Source organism: Lygodium microphyllum, chromosome 9 (genome assembly GCF_053477565.2).
Source record: "Lygodium microphyllum isolate KBCC chromosome 9, Lygodium_microphyllum_v1.1.10, whole genome shotgun sequence".
NCBI lineage: Eukaryota > Viridiplantae > Streptophyta > Polypodiopsida > Schizaeales > Lygodiaceae > Lygodium > Lygodium microphyllum.
The window spans coordinates 3,722,857-3,747,068 of NC_141143.1; positions in this window are offsets into that span (position 1 = coordinate 3,722,857).

The following is a 24,212-nucleotide window of genomic DNA, read 5'->3' on the forward strand; positions in this document are numbered from 1 at the left end:
TTGTCGGGGGTTTGGATAGAAGATTACATGTTCACAAATACGTACAAGATAGATTTAACTATTGTGACATGTATCATGCTGTTGGTACCTAGCGAGCCACGTCTCCATAGAGGCATGGTGCAATATAAAAAAGCGATTCACTTTCTCCTCCATTGTAGCATCCATTATTTTTTCTACCCCATTTCGAACCACAACATCTCTAGTCAGTTTATCATCATCCTTTAGCGACCATAGCATACTATTGTCTGGATCCACCGTTCGTAGCCATTGTGAAATATGCACTAGCTCCTCAGACACCAACCAACCTTCAGCCATGCTACCTTTTGGCCGAGCTCGTTGTCGCACAAATCCTTTCACGGTTTTCATTAAGCACTCCAAGAAGAATATCCATCGCGTATGGACAGGTCCATCAATCTCCACTCCATCTACAAGATGCATAAAAAGTTGGATTTGTATCGTGAGCATGCTGGTAGGCAGGTATTTCTCAAAGAGACAGACTGTCTCCACTACTCTCCGCCTCGTGGATTCAATAGAGGACATCTTAATCTCCTTGTGTGAGATTCATTTCATTAAAGTTGACAACCTGTAAATTGCCTCGTATATTTTTGGAGTAAGGTATCCTGCGATCGCGATTGGTAGTACAAAATAAAACCAATGAGAAAGCATTATAAACAATGCGTACACTCCAAATAGAAAAATATGAAGGCCACTTATAATCCATTCATAGTATAAACCTGACATATCTTATGCCAATCATGGGATTTTAGCCCTGATAATTGGTCTTCTTTAGAAAATGCATCATACCCGTCAGAGTACGGATAGACTTGACTATTTGCTTCACAATGCGCTCTTCTTTAGTGGACAAAATCCAAGGAGCACGAGGTAGCTGCAAGTGACCATCAGCACTCGATTACGGCCAAAGCGCCTCCATCTTGCCTACCTCCTTAAAATCCATTTGTGCCCCTATAGTGTCTCTCTTTCCTTTGATGTGGTCCCATACCAAGTTGCCCACGTTCTTGAAAATATGCATGGGATCCAACAAGTGGTTGATCTATAAGTGGATTCAATATGGCAACTCATAGAAAATTGAGAACCATCGCATTTCATTTGGATGTGACTCCGTGAGGACCATTTTCAGCTCGTACCAGCTTTGGGCATTCATACGTGTTAGAGGTCGTCCAATAAAACCTTCCCTGAGTTCATGATCCTCTGGTAAGAAAGCAACATGTCCTTAATATATTATCTTCTTCATGGTTTGTGACCTTCGAGAGTCTAGTTGTGGCCCACACAATGGACATGCATGATAACCTGAGGTAACTAGACCTGTCCCAACACCTCTATCTAGTGAATACAAACTTGAACAAGCTATGATAGATATTACCAACAAGAACAAAAGTCTACTTACCTGAGCGCTCTCTGAATCCCGAAAATTCATGCATCATCCACATGAGAATAGCTCGAATATAGATGGACCGTCGACCATCGCACTTCCTCATATCTTGCACAGTGACCCCTCTCCTCCCATAAAATCTTAAGCCCATCAACTAATGGACGAAGATACATGTCCATAATATTTTTGACTTTGTAGCAGCCGGGGATGAGTAAGCTAAGCTTGAGATGTCCATTCTTCGTAGAAAGCCATGGAGAGATATTGTAGTTGACAAGGACTATATGTCACACACTGTAAGAAGTTGAGAGTAGACCAAATGGGTTCACACCATCCATTGTAAGACCGAACCAAATATTCCTTGGCTCTCGAGCAAAGCTTGGGAAGGTAGAGTCAATGTGGCTCCATGTGTATGAATCCACTGATATTCATTGAACTCCATCTGTGGACCTATTCTGCACATGCCACGTTGTTATGCTCGCCATGTCAAATGTACAAAACGTGTGGTTTATGGGGGGGATAAGCGAAAAGTGTCTAAGAGCTTTTTGAGGGATGGTTTGCCCTTGTAGGTCTTGTCGATACCTGTGAGAACCACACTTTGGACATGTCTCCATAGTCTCGTATTCTCCTCAAAACAGTATGCAATCATTGATACATGCACATATGTTGTTGTAGTCCATGCCAAGCTTTCGTAAAACATGTCGTACATCATCACGAGACTCAGGCATGGTATTTGCAAGTGGTAATATATGATACTTCAGTAACCTGAAAAAAATCATAAAACACCTTGAAAAAGCACAAATATTTTTAATGATAGTGCCGAAAAGAAATCAACGAAGCTTACGTACAAGGTACCTGATCAACTCGGTCACACTCACATCGCTCCACCTGTATTTTGCTTGCACACTTAGGAGTGCAAGCAGTGTCTTCAGGCGAGATACTTGGCACCCATAATATGATGGTATGGATGCTTCCTCTCTAAGCAGATTAGAAGTCTTGACATCCATTGGAATCAATGCATCGATCATTGCCTCCATCTCAGGCTCCAAGATTGTAGGTAAGTCTCGAAGGCTGTCTGTCTCCTCTGGTATTGACGGCATAGATTGGGTAGTACCTTCCAAGTGGTGTATTGGCTCAGGCACTCCATCCATCTCACGCCCACGAACTCTTCTAATTGGCCACAAAGGGTGCACTCCTCCTTGGGATGAGACGTCACCTCCCTAGATAGAGAATTTGCCAATCTTTTGTTATGTGGTATTCAATTAGCTTGCGAGTACAATGCATGATTGATATTAACTTTTCTTACCATTTGTTCAAAATCCAAGATCGCTTAATCAACGATCTCAGATTGAAACTCATCGAAGCGTCGTAGGTGTTCTATAGACAATCGACGTTTTCGTCTAATTGCTAGCTTACATTGAGAGCAAGGATATGGGACACATTGATTAAGATATGCCTCGTGATCTTGAACATCACAACATTCATTGTTTTTCATTTTGTCTACATTATGACAAACAATTTGTTTTTGTTATCATTATTTTTTTCTTTCTTAAATTGTTTGAGAATGGATTTTTTCTCTTGTAACTCAGCAAAAATTAACGTATGTAAAGTCTCCACCCACTGACCCACAAATTAACATATGTTGGAGTGTTTTCCGTCTCGTGGTATTGCATTGGACCTCACCGGACCTTGCCACCACTCTCTCTTTGTTTTTTATCCATTCATTATCTCCTCTCCTTCCATCTCTCTCTCTTTTTCTCTTTCTTTATTATGTTGTATGTTTATTCCCTCTCGTTCCTTCTTCCTTTTTCTCTTCCTCCCCCTCTCTCATTTCCTTTAACAAAACATATATCTCTCTCTACAACAACAACAACAACAACAACAACAACAACAACAACAACAACAACAACAACAACTACTACTACTACTACTACTACTACCACTACCACTACCACTACCACTACCACTACCACTACCACTACCACTACCACTACCACTACAAACAAAAAAAGAAGAAAAAACTACTACTACTACCACTACTACAACAATAACAACAAATAAGAAAACTAGATAACAATAAAAAAGAAAACAAAAAAAACTACTACTACAATAACAACAAAAAGCAAGAAAACTAAACAACAATAAACAAAAAAAGGAAAAAAACTACTACTACTACTACTACAAACAAGAAAACTAAACAACAACAACAACAACAACAAACAAGAAAACCACCACTACTACTACTACTACTACTACTACAACCATGACTACGACTACCACAACAACAAACCACAATCACAACAACAAACCACTACCACTACAATAAACAAGAAAAGAAGAAAAAACAATAACAACAACAACAACTACTACTACTACAATAACAACAAATAAGAAAAGAAGAAAAAACTACTACTACTACTACAATAACAACAATAACAAACAAAAAAACTAAACAACAATAAACAAGAAAAGAAAAAAACTACTACTACAACAACAACAATAAATAAGAAAACTACTATTACTACTACTAGTACTACTATCATTACCACGACTACGACTACCATAACAACAACAAACTAGAAGAGAAGAAATTAAACAAGTACTACTATCACTACCACTACCACTACTACTACTACGACTACGACTACCACAACAACAACAAACAAGAAAATAATAAATTAAGCAACAACTACCACTACCACTATCACTATCACTACCACTACTACGACAACCACAAAAATAACAAACAAGAAAATAAGAAATTAATCTCCAACTACCTTTATCGCTACTGCTACCACTACTACGACTACCACAACAATAACAAACAATAAAAAAAGAAAAGAAGAAACAAAACAACAACAATAATAACAACCTCTCCCTCCTCCCTTTCCCTCTTTTTCTCTCTTTTCCTATTATGTTTAATGTTTTCTCCCTTTCTCTCTCATTCCTTCTTTCCTTTTCTCTCTTCCTCTTCCTCTCTCATTTTCTCTCCCTCCCTCACCCTCACCCTCTCTTTCTCTCTTTCCCTACTATATTTAATGTTTCTTCTCTCTTCCTCTCCCTCTCTCATTTCCTTTTCTCTCTTTCTCTTCCTCTCCCTCTCTCATTTCCGTTTCTCTGTTCCTCTCCCTCTCTCATTTCCTCTCCCTCCCTCTCCCTCTCCCTCTCTTTCTCTCTTTCCCTATTGTGCTTAATGTTTTTTCCCTCTCTCTGTCGTTCCTTCTTTTCTTTTTCTCTCTTTCTCTCCCTCTCTCATTTCCTCTCCCTCCCTCTCCCTCTCTTTCTCTTTCTCTCTTTTTCTATTATGTTTAATGTTTTTTCCTTCTCTCTCTCTCTCTCTCTCTCTCGTTCTTTCTTTCCTTTTCTCTCTTCCTCTCCCTCTCTCATTTCCTCTCCCTCCCTCTCTCTCTCCCTCTCCCTCTCCCTCTCTTTCTCTCTTTCCCTATTATGTTTAATGTTTTCTCTCTCTCTCTCTCTCTCTCTCTCTCTCTCTCTCTCTCTCTCTCTCTCTCTCTCTCTCTCTCGTTCCTTCTTTTCTTTTCTCTTTTTCTCTCCCTCTCATTTCCTTTCCCTCTCTCAATATACATGAATTTTAATAAAAACAAGTAAAAGAGAAAGAGAAAACATAAAAACAAAGCAAGAAGGAACAATGCACTCATCGTAAAGGCCCGAGGATGGATTCGGCGGCTCCTCTTCGTGATGGCGGCTCCTTTTCGCTCTTTGTACATTTCCTCCTCTTCTTTGCGAATGGCGGTGGTGGCGGTGAGAAGCTTTCCTTCTCTCTCTTTCTCTCTTTCTCTCCCTCTCTCTCTCAAATGCAAGATGGAGTTCGCTCTCCCTTTCGCTCTCTCTTTCATGTACTCGCGCAAAATAACACGCTCGGGTTTCGACTCACGTTTTTTTCGTCTGAGCACTGTCGCTATTTGCATCACTATTAGCATCACATTTGCGATGCTAATAGCAATGCAAATAGCGACGCCGCTATTTTGCATCGAAAAGCGCCGTTGCTATACCTCCATATCCTTGTAGTGATTAGCCATACTTACTATTTTCTCCTTGAATTGGCCTCATGATTATGCATGCCCACTTCAACTAGTAGTATTTGTTCCTTCTCATAGTTCATCATCTAATTTAAGCCCTAAACTTATAGAACATTCTCTACGATTAATGAATAACCTTTGTTGGAAATATCAAGCCCTTACTGCTATCAAAGTAAACATTATGGACAAAACTTTATACTCAAGTTGACCATTTTGTTAGTATTAGCTACTAAGTTTATATTTTATGTCATATTATCTTTTTTTGAGTCCACGTTTTGATAACTAAGTCATAACTTGTTATTCATCACTTGAAATCTTGAATGGCTCGAGTCATGTGGTCAATGTTCATGAAAAGCTAAGGTTTGATGGCAAGCTAAATCTCGATCAAAGCCTTTGAAGAGCACCAATTGATGTCATTTCCAATAATAAACATGTCGAGAACATTGTGTTTAAAAGTTTGTATATCCAAATATGAAAATTCCAATGTTATAAAAGGAACATAATGTCGCATAAAGCTCTTATTAGAAGAGATGAAGTAGATATAAGTAGCAAACCTCATTTTCTTTTCACAAAGCCTATTGAACTTCTTGATCATCTTTAGCATCCTCTCTAACTATAGAAGTAGTTGATTTGTATAAAAGACATTGAATTGTAAGGAGCATAAAAAGTAAAGTAAGTTCTAATACATGTAAAAGAGTGTACCATGGAGGAGCTCTTTAATAAGTGTCTCATCTTTTGTTTCTTGAATTTTCTATTTGTTTGCATATTTCGAAGGAAATATAGGTAGATGTCTTCTTTTCTCCAAATATAAGTTGCCCTTGGAAACTCAAGTGGCTTAATCTCATGATGCTTAGACTCAATGTAATCTTTTATCTCTTGTTGCAAGTCAAGCTTATGTCACAGATCTTTATACTTTTCTTCCATATATTTCACCCAACGTCTTACAGTAGCTTGATTTGCACAATAAATTTGGTTTTGTGTACTACGACAATATGCTATGAGATATTTTCTTCCATATTTCTTATTAGGATTGCGATTGTTGGATGGTGGAGGCAAAAATATTTGCTCATATGTTGGTGTATCTATAGCCATGACCTCATTAGACGCCATTGTAAAATATAACCTGGAAAAAAAACATACAAGTCAAATAAACATAATATTTAAGATAGTAATCATTCATAAAATGGTAAATATTAGTTTTAGAGATATATGAAACTTGGATTGATCTAATAAAAGAAGTTTTATAAAAAATACTTACATTTATAAGCATGTATATAGTCTATATAGACATGTATTTTTTGCATAAATTTAGGATATCCATGACACTGGAAATTCACATAATTCTCCAGAGGGTAATATTTCTCTCCTCCTTTTCCTTATCAACCATCCATGTATTGTTGTGATACAACAATTCTAGTCCCTCGTGCAGTTATCTCCATAGAAACTTTCCATAAGTTATTTTGATTGTGATCTTTCTCCAACCATGCTAATTTGCATTCTTTTTTTTCTCTATCCACTTCATGTACCACCGCATGTTTGGTTAAATTGTTATTCATATCCATATATGCCAACACAATATCATTCTTCTCTAGCCATGGAGGAATACATCTAACTTCACCTACTTGAAGCAGTCTCGTCCTGGGTGAGAGATCTTTTATTTCATAAGCAATAAGCTTATTAGTGAAAGGGAGAAGCATACACTTGTGCAATAATGAGCTTACATGCCTTACACAATCCCAGTCAAATGGAAGACGTTCTCTCTGTAATACACTCATTCCTGTAGTTGGTTCGATAAGTAAGCACTCTTTATTATCTTTTATTGTGATACATTGTTTATAATACTCTGTCCCAAAGAAAAGCATGATCTCTCTATTCCATTGAACTGAAAAAATGATGTAATACGAGCATTCCAGTGACCCATGCTTTCAATAGTAGTGTTAGGCTCATCAACTTTAACTACTACATCATCCCCAAGCTTATAAACATTCCCATTGAACAATAACTTTTTATACATTGTCACATGTTGGGATTGTAGATAATTCTCTTCAAGAGACCAATAATGCTCTACATACTTTTGTTCCTCCTGAATAAGCGGTCTAATTATTCCTCTCTTTTGTCGTATTGCTATACCTTTTTGTTTTATCATTCTCCAACATGCAATATCTTGGTTTATTATTTCAAGCTCCCTCCATAGCTCCTTTTCCCTCTTGACTGACGAAACCTCCAAGATTCCTTGTTCATGTGTTGCGTGGCATGATGTGCTGTCACGACTTCTTATCTCAAAAAAAGAAGGAACTAACAAACACATATGAACACTTTTTAATGTCCTCTCATGTGGCAAAAGGCTATCCTTGTCTTGCTGTAATATTGAGAAAACCTCTGTAAATAGTATTCTTCTATAATAATGAATGTATGATATCTCCATGTTTTTTTTATTGGTCTTGATACCAACATATGTTAGTACCTTACTTTCAAATTCATAACACCAATAGATATCATGTATTCCATGCCTGCATTTATTGGTCTTGATACCAACATATGTTAGTACATTACTTTCAAATTCATAACACCAATAGATATCATGCATTCCATGCCTGCATTTATTGGTCTTGATACCAACATATGTTAGTACCTTACTTTCAAATTCATAACACCAATAGATATCATGCATTCCATGCTTGCAAACATCATCAAGTATTTCTCCAAACCCTATAAATAAAATAAGTTAGTAGACATTATTAAGCCTATGAGAAATTGATATATTGAATTAATAAAGGTTCATACCTGCAACATGCTCAAGAGGAGAAGAATTTTCCCCCATAGACTCTTCCTTTCTTACTCTCCATGAAAGAAGCAAGGAATGCATCATTTCTATGCTTTCCTTTGACCAGCCTTTGTCACGACTATAATTATAAAACCCATGGGATATATCTACTAGAAGAATCCCCAAGTCATAGATTTCTCTATGTAAATCAGAAATTCTTAGTAAAATATATGGTAAACACCACTGGATGAACTTTTGATTCTCCTCTGCCTTAAAAATATCATGGTATTTGCTTGGAGTGGATGGCTAACGACCATTTCGAATGGATTGTGGAGCAAGGAAAAATACTTTTTCAACACAAGCATCTATTTCTCTCTTTGTCTCATTGGATGCAACTTGCATAAGAGCACTTATATATTTTTTGAATACATTCAATGCAAAATTATGCATTGAATCATATACTAAATCCAATGATAAATTGAAACCATATAGATCATGCAATCTCCAAATTATAGACTCTCCTGATAATCTTGTTTCCTTGAGTATACATTCTCGTTCAATTTGTGTGAATGCTTTTTTGGATTGTAAAAGTGCTTCTTTCATTCCTTCTATGTTACGTTTTTCTGGAAGATACCGAGCTTGATATCTATTTCCATTATAAATATAGTGACCTTGAAATGATGAGTTATTACTATCCAAGGTATCCTGAGCTTTATCCCTTTGACAAAAGGACTGTCCTCCATCTTTAAACATTCCAAGTTTGCATTGGGCTAGATGATCACTTGTGACCATCATTAACATTGCACGTATCTTGCAAAATTGTGTTTGTTGAGTGGAATTATCAAAGATATGTTCAATTGGATAATTATAAAACACATTTACTCCCTCAATGAATAACTCCTCAAGCTCTTTTATTAATGGTCTCAAAAGGATCCCGAATGCAAAGCTTGAATTGCGAATCAACTTCTTGCTACTTAGTGGCAAAAATAATACAGGAAGAATCCCAACCCTAGACCTTTCACTACAAGATATAGACCTTATAGCGACGTTTAAAGCGACGAAAATACAAACAACAAAATTTGCCCCCGTCGTCGCAAAAAGCGTCGTTATTGACGACGCCATAGAATCGTCGCTATATGCGTCATTATGTGCGTCGCATGCATATAGCGATGCGTATAGCGACGGTTGCAGGCTATTTGCGACGCTCATAGCGACGCCAATAGCGACACGTGCAATAAATTTGCGACGCAAATAGCGATAGTAACAGAGAAAAAAAAAATTTGTGGCAGGGCAACAAGCTACCCTACCACATATAGCACTGTGTGCTGTATGAGAGCCATACAAAATAGTTTCTTCACTGCTGCATACAAAGCGTTTGCAAACAAAAAGAATGTATACTGAAATCATAAAACTGATACATGAAATAAATACATGATCGCATAAAATGCGATTAGTATAATCATGAAACGATATCACTAATACATAGAAAATGTCTACATAGATTGGGCGACTAAAAGCTAAAGGTATGTGAGCTCTAAGGATCCAAGGGCGAGCTACAAATCCTCTCTCCCGAAAGCTCGTCCAGCTGCAAAGGAGCATCAAACGGATTTTGCAGAAAAAGAAACAACATATCAATCCACCATACAATAATGCATTCAAATATCTCATGGTAACTACAGACAAGAAAGATAAGTGACTTACAGGGCCGCCGCGTCTATACAATCGGTCGATCAATGCCCTGAGACTGTGCCTCTCTGCATATCGAGTCTCAAGGCCTTGCGGATCGCGATTTGTAACGGAGTGCTGCAAAGAAAACAAAATGCTAACTGTTAGAAACATGATTGTCAGTACAAAGAATATCTAAAAAAAACAAATAAGCAAAACAAAAGAGAAACTTACAAAGTCCTCCAAATATGTCCTGTGGCCGCCACTCCCAAGATGATGTACCGATCCGGCCTCGATTCGTGCCCTCGCCACCTCCCGCTGCTGACTCCAACGTCCTGGCGAATTTGTAGCCTCCTCCCTCAGTCGGCGCCAGTCGTCTGCATCTAACCACTCGGGCTTTGGAGCCCCACTCTTGATTGCCTTGCGTGCGTCGGATCGTCTATGTGACATGTATGCACGCATGCAATCCATCATCCAGCCCGTAGAGAATCTATCCACTGCGGCTGGCACCGGGAACTCCTCGTGCAAGGATGCTACTATGTAGTCCTTGCTTCCCTCCGGTATGTTCCTCCAATGATCCAGGACGTTGTGCCAAAAAACTTGTTGGCACAACTCCCTCATGCGAGCCATCACCCTCCTCCCCTCATTATTCATGATGATGGCTCCTGACCTGCCATCCACTAGGTATCCATAACCCCTAGGAGTCTGCCTAAGATGGGCCCTCTCCCATCTCCGTCCACGCTCCTGGGCATATCCAGGAGACCCCTGTACATCCGGTGTACCGATGGGGGTACCCTCTCCTGGAGTGCCACTCAAAGGGGTGCCACCAAAGGGAGTGCCACCAAAAGGAGTGCCACCAAAAGGCTTGCCATCTTCCGCCTGCTGCGCAAAAGCTAGAGTAACTGGAGTGGACATCCCCACAGGTGTGACAAATCCTGGAGGTGACGTAGCTCTAGCTGAATGACGAGACGGAGACACCACATCCGTGTCTCCACAGCAGCACCCCCTTGATCCTCCTGCAGTCGTAGTCCCTCCCTCTGGCCCAAGTCGCGAGTGTCGATATCGTCTGCTCGAAGTTGAAGCATCTGATCGTGCTGAAGCTGATCTAGCACAGCGCCCTGATGAAGAACGAGACAGCTCCTGATCTGCCATCTCTCTGAATCTCGCGAGCTAATCTGGAGGCATACGTGCCATCATCTCCTAAAACTCCTCATCGCTCATCCCTCGACTCATCCTAAAAATGTCGATACCTGCACAGATAAAAAATGATGTTAGAATAATCAATTTAAACTATACAAAGCACATTAATATAAATCATTTTTGAAAAAACCCTCTTAAAATGCATATCTTATCTACCTTTATGGAAGATCTAAACAACGAATTGAGTAATACAATTCTCCAAGAATGAAGTATTCTATGGTCCCATGTTAATCTCCTGACACAACTCTGTATACACTGGAAGGTCGATAGACATGTCACCACAAAAGAACGAGTCTGCCTCATTCTCAAAAAATTCTACGACTTCTGTATTTCCATCATTGTTAGCCGATGCGGGCTCCAAGCTTGCGATGGCCTCCACCCCTTGTAATATCGATCCCTCTATTTGCATATTTTCTTCATCTATGCCTAGAACATCGCTTTGATAATATACTCTCGCACCTCGAGGAGTTGAAGGTATAACATACCACCATCGAGGTTTTTGGGGGTTTGGATAGAAGATTACCTGTTCACAAACACTTACAAAGCGACTTCAAACCATTGTGACATAAACCATGTCGTATTACAATTAGCAAGCAAATGACTATTTGTACATGTTCACAATGGGCCGGCAACACAAAGGTGTCGCGCAAATCCATCCATTTTTTTTCGGAATCTATTTCGAGAAATCCAGATGGACCTCATCGAACTGTGGCTCCAGCTCCTCAAAGTACCACATTGAACCACTGCACATCGAATAGTATCATGGAGAAGCTACGGTAATCCACCGTAATAATACTTTGCAAGTTCCCAAAATACTCCATCTCATCCACAACCGTGTTTGGATCCGTTGCTCGTCGCCCGCTCTCTTGCTCAAACCTTGCCATGACACCACAGTCCATTGTGGAGCGCATTTGGTCAATACGCTCCATTCGAAAATGCCGTCAGCGCGACCACGCTGCACTATATATTTTGTACTGCACATTGAAACACTCAAATTAGATGTAGCAAGCAAATTTAGAGATGACACATTCTAAACCCCTCATTACCTTTGGACTACATCCCCTCGAGAACTCCCACTCCTCCATTGAGACCTCTGTCCCTTCGCTGGATGCTGCGGTCAAGGCTCCATGCAACCATCGTGTTGACATAAACCGCGGCATCTCCTCCATGCCTTCCGGGATATCGAATCGGTTGGTGACGCGTACTGCGTCGGAATTCAGCTCGCGCTTCCTCTCGATCTTGCCTTGCAATCTGGTACTTGGCGAGCCACGTCTCCATGGAGGCATGGTGCAACATACAAAAGCGATTCACCTTCTCTTCCATTGAGGCATCCATTCTTTTTTCTACCCCATTTCCAACCACCACATCTCCAGTCAGCCTATCATCGTCCTTCAGCGTCCATAGCATTTCATTGTCTGGTTCCACCGTTGGTAGCCATTGTGAGATATGCACTAACACCTCTGACACCAACCAACCTTCCGCCATGCTACCTTCCGGACGAGCTCGTTGTCGCACAAAGCCTTTCAGGGTTTTCATGAAGCGCTCCAGGAAGAACATCCATCGCGTATGGACAGGTCCAGCAATCTCCACTTCGTCCACAAGATGCACAAGAAGGTGAACTTGTATCGTGAGCATGCTAGTGGGCAGGTATTTCTTAAAGAGACAGACCATCTCAACTACTCCCCGCCTTGCGGATTCAATAGAGGACGTCATAATCTCTTTCTGTGAAATCCATTGCACCAAAGTCGACAACTTGTAAATGGCCTCGCGAATTTCTGGAGTTAGGCATCCCGCGATCGCGATCGGTAGGACAAACTGCCACAAATGAGAAAGCATTAAGAATAATGGTCACTTTTCAAATTTCAAAATGTCCACGCTAATTAAAATCCATTTTGTTCACAAACTTGACATATCTTATGCCAATCATGGGATTTTAGCCCAGACGTTTGGTCATCTTTAGAAAATGCGGACCTGAGAGAACGCATCATACCCGTCGGAGTGCGGATAGACTTGATTACTTGCTTCACAATGCGCTCTTCTTTGGTAGACAAAACCCAGGGAGCGCGAGGAAGCTGCACTCCCCCTTCAACACCGACTGCGGCCAAAGCGCCTCCATCTTACCTACCTCCTTTAAATCCATTCGTGACCCTATAGTGCCTCTCTTTCCTGTGATGTGGTCCCATAGCAAGCTGCCTACATTTTTGAAAATATGCATGGGATCCAACAAGTGGTTGACCTATAAGTGGGTCCAATATGGCAACTCGTAGAAAACTGAGAACCGTCCCATTCCATTTGGATGTGATTCCGGGTTTACCATTTTCAGCTCGTACCAGCTTGCAACGTTCATACGTGCTGGAGGTCGTCCAAGAAAACCTTCCCTGAGTTCATGATCCTCCGGCAAGAAAGCGGCGTGGCCTTGATATACCATCTTCTTCATGGTTCGTGACCTTCGGGAGTCAAACTGTGGCCCACACAATGGACATGCATGATATCTGAGGTAACGAGACCTGCAAGGTGATCCACGACCTAGTGAATAATTGATTGAATGAAATAAAATATAGATATTACCAGCGAGAACAAAGGTCTGCTCACCTGAGCACTCTCCCAATCCTGAAAAGTCATGCATTGTCCACATGAGAATGGCTCGAATGTTGGCTGACCGCTGACCATCGCGCCTGCTCATATCTTGCACCGTGATCCCCTTCTCCCACAAAATCTTAAGCTCATCAACTAATGGACGAAGATACACGTCCATATTTTTTACTTTGTAGTGGCGCGGGATGAGCAAGCTAAGGATGAGATGTCCTTTCTTCGTAGAAAGCCATGGATGAATGTTGTAGTTGACAAGCACTATAGGCCACACACTGTAAGAAGTCGAGCACAGACCGAATGGGTTCACACCATCCATGGCGAGACCGAGCCGAAGATTCCTTGGCTCTCGCGCAAAGCCTGGGAAGGTAGAGTCAATGTGGCTCCATGTGCGCGAATCTGCTGATATTCATTGAACTCCATCCGTGGACCTATTCTGCACATGCCACGTTATCAAGCTTGCCATGGCAGACGTGCGAAACATGTGGTTTATGCGGGGGATGAGCGAAAAGTGTCTAAGAACTTTTTGAGGGATGGTCTGCCCTTGCAAGTCCTGTCGATACCTGTGAGCACCACACTTTGGACATGTCTCCATAGTCTCGTATTCATCTCGAAACAATATGCAGTCATTGATACATGCATGGATGTTATTGTAGTCCATGCCAAGCTTCCGTAAAACATGTTGTGCATCATCACGAGACTCAGGCATGGTGTTTGCAGGTGGCAATATATGATATTTCAATAACCTGAAAAAAATCATAAAACACCTTGAAAAAACACAAATGTTTGCAATAATACTGTTTTTTAAAAAAAACAATGAAGTCTGTGTGCAAGGTACCTGAATAAATCAGTCACACTCATATCGCTCCAACCGTATTTTGCTTGCACACTTAAGAGTGCAAGCGATGTCTTCAACCGAGATACTCGGCACCCATCATATAATGGTATGGATGCTTCCTCTCTAAGCAGGTCAGATGTCTCAACATCCATGGGAATCAATGCATCGATCATTGCCTCCATCTCAGGCTCCAAGATTGTAGGCAGGTCGGGAAGGTTTTCTGTCTCCTCTAGCATTGACGGTATAGATGGGCCTTGCGAGTGGTCGATTGGCTCCTACAATCCATCCATCGCACGTCCACGAACTCTTCTAATTGGCCGCAAAGGGTGCACTCCCCCTTGGGTCGAGACATCACCCCCCTGGATACAAAATTTGCCAACAAGACCCAATCTTATTGTGTATGGTTTTCAATTAGCTTGAGAGTACAATGCATGAAAAATGCTAACTTCAAATTACCGTTTGCTGAAAATCCGCAATCGCGTGATCAATGATCTCAGATTGAAACTCGCCAAATCGTTGTACGTGTTCTATAGACAATCGGCATTTTCATCTAATTGCCAACTTGCATTGAGAGCAAGGACATGGGACATGCTGATTAAGATACGTCTCGCGGTCTTGAACAATAAGACCTTCTTCGTTTGCCATCTTATCTACATTACAGCAAATGAGGCTTAAATGGATATCTTTATGGAGATGTACGTCAAGTTGCAAGTTGACCATAAATCTTGCATTGTATATAGTAGTTGAGAGATTTTCCGATGTTATATCTCGGCCTTGTATCATGCTCAACAATTTGTTTGTCCCGGTAGATAATTCGCGCCATCTATGAAATTTTATAACTATGGTAATAAAATTTATTTCAATCAATTCTACTCATAGTCATAAGACCTGAGAGAAATTATCCTATACTCAATTTAAGGGTTTCTTCTTCTATAACAATAATTTTGGGTTCATTTTGATGAAGTACGTGGCCCATGGCAAAGCACATTGCATACCATTATCAATAAGTCTATTATCTTAAATTTCCTTCCCCTCCCTCTCCCTCTCTTTCTCTCCCTCTCCCTCTCTTTATCTCTTTCTCTCACCCTCTCCCTCTCCCTCTCATTCTCTTTCTCTCCCTCTCTCATTTCCTTTCCCTCCCTCTCCCTCTCTTTCTCTTTTTCTCCCTCTCCCTCTCTATCTCTCTTTCTCTCTCATTTCCTAAACAAGCAAAAAATAAAGTGATTTAAACATCCTCCAAGCAAAAGGGAGAGGGAGAGATACAATGCACTCTCCCTCTCTTTCTCTTTCTATCCCTCTCTCATTTCCTTCCCCTTCCTCTCCCTCTCGCTCTCTTTCTCTCTCATTTCCTCTCCTAAACAAGCAAAAAATAAAGTCATTCAAACATTAAACAAGCAAAAGGGAGAGGGAGAGAGAGAATACACTCTCCATCCTTCTCCCTCTCTTTCTCTTTCTCTCCCTCTCTTATTTCCTCCCCCTCCCTCTCCCTCTCCCTCTATTTCTCTTTCTCTTTCTCTTTCTCTTTCTTTCCCTCTCCCTCTCCCTCTCTTTCTCTCTTACTCTCTCATTTCCTCTCCTAAACAAGCAAAAAAGAAAGTAATTTAAACATTAAACAAGCAAAAGGGAGAGAGAGAGAGAGAGAGAGAGAATGCACTCTCCCTCTCTTTCTCTCCCTCTCCCTCTCCCTCTCCCTCTCTTTCTCCCTCTCTTTCTCTCCCTCTCTCTCCCTCTCCCTCTCCTTCTCTTTCATTTCCTCTCCTAAACAAGCAAAAGAGAACGATTTAAACCTTCAACAAGCAAAATAAAGAGAGAGGGAGACTCACCAATGAGATATGGCGAGCGTGGGCGGCTTCTCTTTGCAACGAGGGCTCCTCCTCTCCTTCACGAACAACGGCGGTGGCGGCGGCATCAAGTCTCCTCCTCTTCTTCTCTCACAAAGCCTTCGCTCTCTCCCTCGCTCTCGCTCTCAAAAGGCGAAGAAAAAGAAATGAAAACGGTGCTCTGGTTTTGGCCATGCTTTTTTTTCCTGTAGCGACGCCAATAGCGACGCCGATATCCGCCGTCGCTAATCGGCGTCGCTAATTGCCCAATTCCTTGTAGTGTTTTGCCACCATTTCAAATCATAATTTCTACTGCTCCACAATCCTTTTGAGTTGTTCGAGAAGCTTGGAATCCATCCCAATGTAGAAGTAGAGCAAAGTTTCGAGGCTCTTCCTACATAAAAAATTAATTTAGTACAAATATGCATAGAGCAATAACTAGTATGATTCTATGTGTTCACAACTAGATTTGGTATACATATTTTGAAAAGATAACTAGTTAAATATGTACCTTGCATAACTACTGATGGTGTTTATTCAAAGTACGACACTTATTGCATATAAATATATACTCCTTGGTAGATTCGCTCCGTCCATGCTAAAGTGTTTCTGATTTTCTTGGAAAGGTGGAAAACACAGTATTACACCTTGAGTTTTGGCAGATGATAGGTAGCTCGTACTCAGCATTTGGATTCCAAAAATCTTGGACCTCATGACATTTTGATCCATCCCAAAATTCAAAGGATGAGTTTGGATGCATAGAAACAGCTTGTCCAAGCCATCTCTCCTTGTGGCACCACATTTGTAAAAATCCATGGCAAAAGCTTTGACTTTTTACTAAAAGTTGTAGTTTATTCTTAATAGGTAAATAGTCAAATGAAAGCATATCCTTTCGTATCTTTTGACACCTTGGACAGTTGGAAGAACAAATCAAGCAATCACGTTTCAAGATGCTTTGTCTTCTATTTCCTGGATAAGAACACTTTTCAACATTTCCCACATATAGATCTTCTCTACTAGGCTCAAAAAGCTCTATCTCATGAGGATTATCATGTGTACCTCCACAAATCTTATAGCGTTGAGATTGAATCATTCCAAGTCCATTGTACATTGTAATCAATTGCTCCCAACATGCAGGAATCCTTACTCCATCTAAGGTTCCATCCCATGTCTTAGGAAATTGAACTAAGAGCTTACTCAAGCTTGGTTTTAAAGGCTCATTATCTCGTTTTCCAACTCTCTGGCCACCCATATCACCAAACAAAAGTTGAAGCATTTCATCCTGAGCTGTAATAGATATTGTATGTTTATCCCAAAGAGCTTGTAACTCAATTACTTTCTCAAGTATCAGGATGCATAGTAAAGACTATGTACCATCCACATTTGCACTACTTGGATCAATGTCTTCATGTATATCCATATGTTCATCATGTTCTTCCAAGTGCTCAACATTGTTAGCATTATCCTCACAATGTTGATCTGGGTCACTATATGCATGATCTCCATGATCATGAACATCACTTATTATATCATCAAGATGATTTATCATACTTGGAGACCCGTCACCATAGGCATTGAAAGTACTAATGTCATCATTGCATTGTGGTATCAATCCTATCTCGAGTCCCAAGTCTCGATATTTCAACCTCAATTGTTGATGAATAGCAAAGGTAGAAGGAACAACATATCTTTCACCATGACAATATAAAATCCAATTGCACCAAACCTATCTCCTCTCTGTGGGCCCATCTATAGTTTCAATTAATTGTTCCTCATCTTTGGCCATAGTCAAGTTTGGATTTTGTAAACCAACTCTCCTATGCATATTACCAAGTAAATCTTGGTGGCTATGATGGTAGAAAGTACTTTGACTAACCATCTGCCATCCTTGATTAGTTTTTGAACACTTGTATAAGCATGCGTATCTTCTCATATCACTTGAGGAACTTGCCATCTGTGCCACAAGAATACCATTCAATTAAAACTTTATATAATCTCTTGACAATTTTAGTTTTCAAGCTTACTTTTCCAAGCTTGGTTAAACATCTCCTCAAACAAGTGATACTTGGAGCTTACTATAATAAACTTATGCTCGAGAAAACCTAGCATAAAAAGCAAACAAGAGATAACAAAACCCTGCTTGGATAGGAAAATCGTGTCCCTAGGGCTAATAAGGCCATCACAATAGTTATCCTCTCCCAAGCATGGTTAGACATCTCCTCAAACAAGCAAAGGAGAGATTACAAAACCCTGCTATGATAGGAAGATCATGTCCCTAGGGCTCTAAATAAGGCCCATCACACTAGTTATCCTTTCCCAAGTATGGTTAAACTTCCCCTCAAACAAGTGATACTTGGAGCTTACTATAATAAACTTATACTCAAGAAAACCTCGCGTAAAAAGCAAACAAGAGATTACGAAATCCTACTTGGATGCATTAAAAAGTAGAGAAAAGTAAAGAAAAAGAGACAATTAAAAATGGTTTGGGATGTTCCCTCCTAACTTAAGAGATATTCCCTCCTCTCACTACCAAATCGGTAAACTTTACTTACCCTTGTTGTACTTATATTATATAGCCTTGAGAGGTGAGCTACACACATAAGATGGTAGTCATGATAAGCGTAACCAATTAACTTGGTAGTTCCAACATGGGCACACATTTGGCATAGTTTAACTATCCCAAGGTTTAATTTCTTTGAAGAACATGAGGCACACATTTGGCATTGTTTAATTTCTTTGAAGAACATGAGGCGTACTCGTAAGCATGTACGCGTTAAATGTTTATCCACTATATTAAACAATTGCCCTTCATTTCATCAACTATTCCCTATTTGAGTGTAAGAAAATGTGGTGACACGTCTAATGAATCTATGGATAGGAAGATCGTGTTCCTAGGGCCAAAAAGGCCCATCACAACAGTTATCCTTTCCCAAAGCACGATTAGACATCTCCTCAAACAAGCAAAGGAGATGTTCTATAAAAATGTACTTGTGTGTCCACACTCGCACTTCAATTTCTCCAGACATGATATATACAAGTGGACTAATGTATTGCATCTTACTCTCGCAGTTATCATTTTTTAAGCATGGTTAGACATCTTCTCAAACAAGCAAAGGAGAGATTACGAAACCCTACTTGGATAGGAAGATCATGTCCCTTGGGCCAAAAAGACCCATCACATCACTTGGATACAAAGTAGAAAACAACTTAGGCACTAGTAGGGAAGCACATAAAAAACACTCTAATCCACATTTGCAAACCCACATAGCACCCATGTGGAACACTCTTGAATCTTAAAAGGAACATGGTTGTAGGCTGAAAGGGTGATCCTAGTAGAGGTGTTTCTACAGAAAAGAGTTACAAAAAAAATATCAAGGACATACATTGGTGGGCTCATTTCCCAAGAAAGGACATACATTGATGATTAGACATCTCCTCAAACAAGTGATACTGGGAGCTTGCTATAACAAACTTATGCTCAAGAAAAGCTAGCGTAAAAAGTAAACAAGAGAACCCTAAACCCTATTTGGATAGGAAGATCATGTCCCTAAGGCCAAAAAGGCCCATCACAATAGTTATCCTTTCCCAAAGCATGGTTAGACATCTCCTCAAACAAGCAAAGGAGATATTACAAAACCCTACTTGGATAGGAAGATCATGTCCCTAGGGCCAAAAAGACCCATCACAACAGTTATCCTTTCCCAAGTATGGTTAGACATCTCCTCAAACAAGTCATTTTAGGATGCTTACTATAATGAAATCGTGAGTATTCCTCATTCCAAAATATCATAGAATTTCATGCAATATAGAAGAGTTAGTGGTAGCTCCATTTTTACTTTTAGCTTTTGAAGGCATAATCCATTTAAGTAGAGTGCATTAATATTCCATGAACATATCCTTGAACATGCTAAATAATAATATTAATATTCCATGAAGACGATTATCTATGTTCATGCTAAACATTAATATTCCATGAACATACCCTTAAACATGCATCAAGACGAATATCTATTGTGAAATTTTCACAAAATTGAATGGAATCTATGAGTAACATAGCACTAATCTCAACATTATTGAAGGTGTTGGTTCTCAAGCTACGTGAGATATGCTTGTACTTATTGGTCCTAGTAGAGGTGTTTCTACAAAAAGGATGGTCCTAGTAGAGGTGTTTCTACAGAAAAGAGTTACAAAAAAAATATCAAGGACAAACATATTCAAATCATGTAATTGACAATTGGACCACAAGAAGCAAAAAATTCAACGACCTCGGTTATGCAAATGCATCCTGCAAGTATCGTATAAGAATATTTAGTGAAAGAACACATTGCACGAGATGCACATTTAGCCTGCAAATATAGTGCACAAGAATGTCTAATGAACAAGCATATTTTAGTAAATAAAAGTATTGTAAGGTGTTTCATATGCGAAGTAGAAAATGACTTAGGCACTAGTAGGTAAGCACATAAAAAACACTCTGATCCACATTTACAAACCCACATAGCACCCATGTGGAACACTCTTGAATCTTAGAAGGAACATGGTTGTAGGCTGAAAGGGTGGTCCTAGTAGAGGTGTATGTCATTAAAATACTAGACTAAATCCCCAACCAAGTGATCACACCTAGGTGACAATGCATGGTGCAAGAGTGTGCTATTATGAATATGGATGTGTCCTACTATGTACATGAGTTGAATGTAGAAATGTAAGAGTCCAAAAGGCACTTTACTTGGCATATATGGCGATTTTGAATGGTTATGCACACAAAGTAAATGAGCTAGAAAAACCTTCTTAGGTCATGTGAGACTAGGCTTCTTATGCACATTGTTTTCATCTCTTGAAGTGAGAATGAGTCTAATTATGAAGGAATTGGACTTCATGATAAAAGGCCAATTTTGTAACATTTTTGCAATTTTCTTAATGTACTTTTCTCTCAAAACAAAATAACTGTAATGCATGATTCCTTCTCTTTCTCCTAAGAGAGCCATATCACAAACCAAGCTTGGTAGAACCTAGGACAAAAGCCAATGAGAGATTATGAAAGCATACTTCTCGAGGAAGATCATGTCCCTAAGGCCAAAAAGCCCATCATAATAGTTATCCTCTCTCAAGCATGGTTCTAGATCTCCTAAAATAAGTGATACTTGGAATCTTAGTTCACTATTTCTACAATTTCAACTTTCTAGCTTACTATAATAAAGCTAAGCTTTGCAAAAGCTAGTGTAAAAGCCAATGAGAAATTACAAAATCATACAAAAGCTAGTGTAAAGGCTTGTACTTGATTGGTACCTTTGCTTATAAGGCCAACTACACGAGAAGTTGTGAAGCCCAAGCTGGATGTAGATTACTCGAACATCAATAGTCCCCTTTAATGCTCAAGCTCTTCTCTTCTCTAATTTGTCTCCAAGCTCGATGTCCTTTAACCCTGCGGCAACAGCTCACAGTGCACAACTCATGGCTCGCAGCTTCCAGCTCACGACCACAACTCACAAATTCCAGCTCACAACCACAGCGCCTCACAGCTCGATGTCCTTCAACCCTGCAGCCACGTTAGCTTCTAGCTCACAGCGCACAATAGCTCAAGGCAGCTCGCAGCTCACAGGGCACAGCAGCTCGTAGCTCGCAGCTCACAGCAGCTCACACGATCTTCCTATCCAGCTCACAGCACACAATAGCTCGCAACTTCCAGCTCACGACATCCACAGCTGATCACAGCCCAGTACAGCTCATGACCAGTACAACGCCTGATCACAGCTCGATGTCCCTACGGCCACATTAGCTCACGACCTGCACAGCTCACAGCATAGTACAGTAGCATTCACGTCACATTAACTTATTATAATACCCAACTATAACGGCGAGCAGCCCCTCAACAGTCCATGCCCAGCTGGCTCTCAGCGTTGTGCCTCTACTAGCCCCAACGTGACCAACTCCCTCCCTAGCATATTCCTCTTCTACCACTCTCTGGCGTTCCCTCCTCCAATATTCTCGTGCAAGCCATCCAGGTGATATGGCGATGAGCAAAGTGTAAGAATATAATAGTACAAAAGGAGAAGGATAAAACGATGTTGAAGGAAAGAATGGAGACTATATAAGAGAGAGGGAAGTATCCATTGGCGGGAATTAAGGGGTAGGTAGAGTTATTTCCCTTCTACCAACCCTTGACTAAAGTTTTTCTTCCCTTCTACCATTGAGTACATGTAATGTTCCCTTCTATCAACCCTTGACTAAAGTTTTTGTTTTGTTACATCTTAGTTTCATCAGTCCCTTGGTCTACCTTTGCCTTTAGAGCTAGCAATGGTATCTTTGTGAGCTCCTCAACAACTTTTGTGAACACCAATGTCTCTTCTTTTCTCTCTAATTCAATTTTCGGTAAGGCTTCCTTGTTTTCTTGAGGGAAACAACTATGAAAAATAAATGGAAGACCTTGGGAATGATATCTCTAATCGTGTAGAATGATACTTGATCTATGGCAATGGCTTGTTCTTCCTCTATCTATGCCTGTGGAGAATACCCTATTGATTTCTATGTAAATCAGATAAAAGTCCTCAGATCTGTCCCATTTGATTTCAACTACCTTATTAATATTTAAAGCTAAATAATGTACAATAGGTTTTTGTGAGAGGAAAGTCAAGAAGAGGATGATCTTTACCATTTTTGCTTGTTCTATATAACAATGAAAATCTGTAGGCTGCATTCAAACTTAGAGGAATTACTAGCAAGAGACCTCAAAGTATAGTACATTAACAAAATCCATTTACACAACAATAAATATCATACATAACATGTTTTGATACCCTTTCATACATCACATTTTTTCAAGGCCAATGATGCTTACATGCACAACTTCAAACCACCCAACTGATCCCATTCTTCACAGTTCTCCTCACCTACTCTGCAACCTCCAAACATAGGGGAATGGCCACCTCTATATCATCTGCAAGAGCCTTCTCTTGTCCATCAACCTTCTTTGATTATGGAGCCCCCCTTCTACAAGTCAATCTACTGTACTTGCTTGAAACTAGCCCTTCTTACAACATCTAGCCACTAAATATGAGCTCTTTACTGTAATCCCTCACCTAAGCAACTGGCTTTCTCCACAATCAAAGTAAAAGAGCTTATTTCATATGAAAATAAAAACATAGCAAGTGTACAATGCAAATTTGAAGTAACCCTGTAAGACAAACACCCTTGGGCACCAAGATGAAGGTTCCTAAACCTAGCCATTGAAATAATGTTCTTTTTAACACTTATTTTTTGAGGGGCTAAGAAAGATATGTCTTTTTTGCAAAGGTATGTTATGCTTTTGAGGGGCCTTCTAGATCTCATAGATCAATATCATCCTCCAACTGTTGGGGTAAAGGCGCCTCCGTTGTGCCGCCCTGTGTATTACTACACTGACAGTACCCGCCACTGCACACTGCAGGTGGCGGGCGCCCGTCACGTCACTTTATTCTTTACATTCATTTTAGTGACTAGTAAATAAAGGAAGGCCCGGTCACACATTACGACTGTTGGAGTTCCCATTTCTTGTCTCTCTCTTTCTTGCTCTTGCTCTCCCGCCATAGCTCGCGTGCAAGCTTTGATCCTTCTCACCTTTCAACTGGTATCAGAGCTTGGCATTCTCTTGCTCGAGCTCGACTCGGTGATTCCCGACCTTCGCATTGACTCGTTTCACGCATTGGGTCTCCATCCCGGCAGCCATAGCCGACCTCTCGAGCTCCCGACTCTCCCCGGCTTCCCGAGCTCCATCCCGGCCTTCTTGAGCTTCATCAGGGCCTTGCCCTTGAGGTATTGCTTCAGCATTTGCAGGCATTTGAGTGTATTCTCAATTTGAAATAGGGCAAGAACAAAGGGCAGCCACTCTTCTTGAGCTCCATAGCTCATATCTTCCCTCCCCTTTGCATTGGGC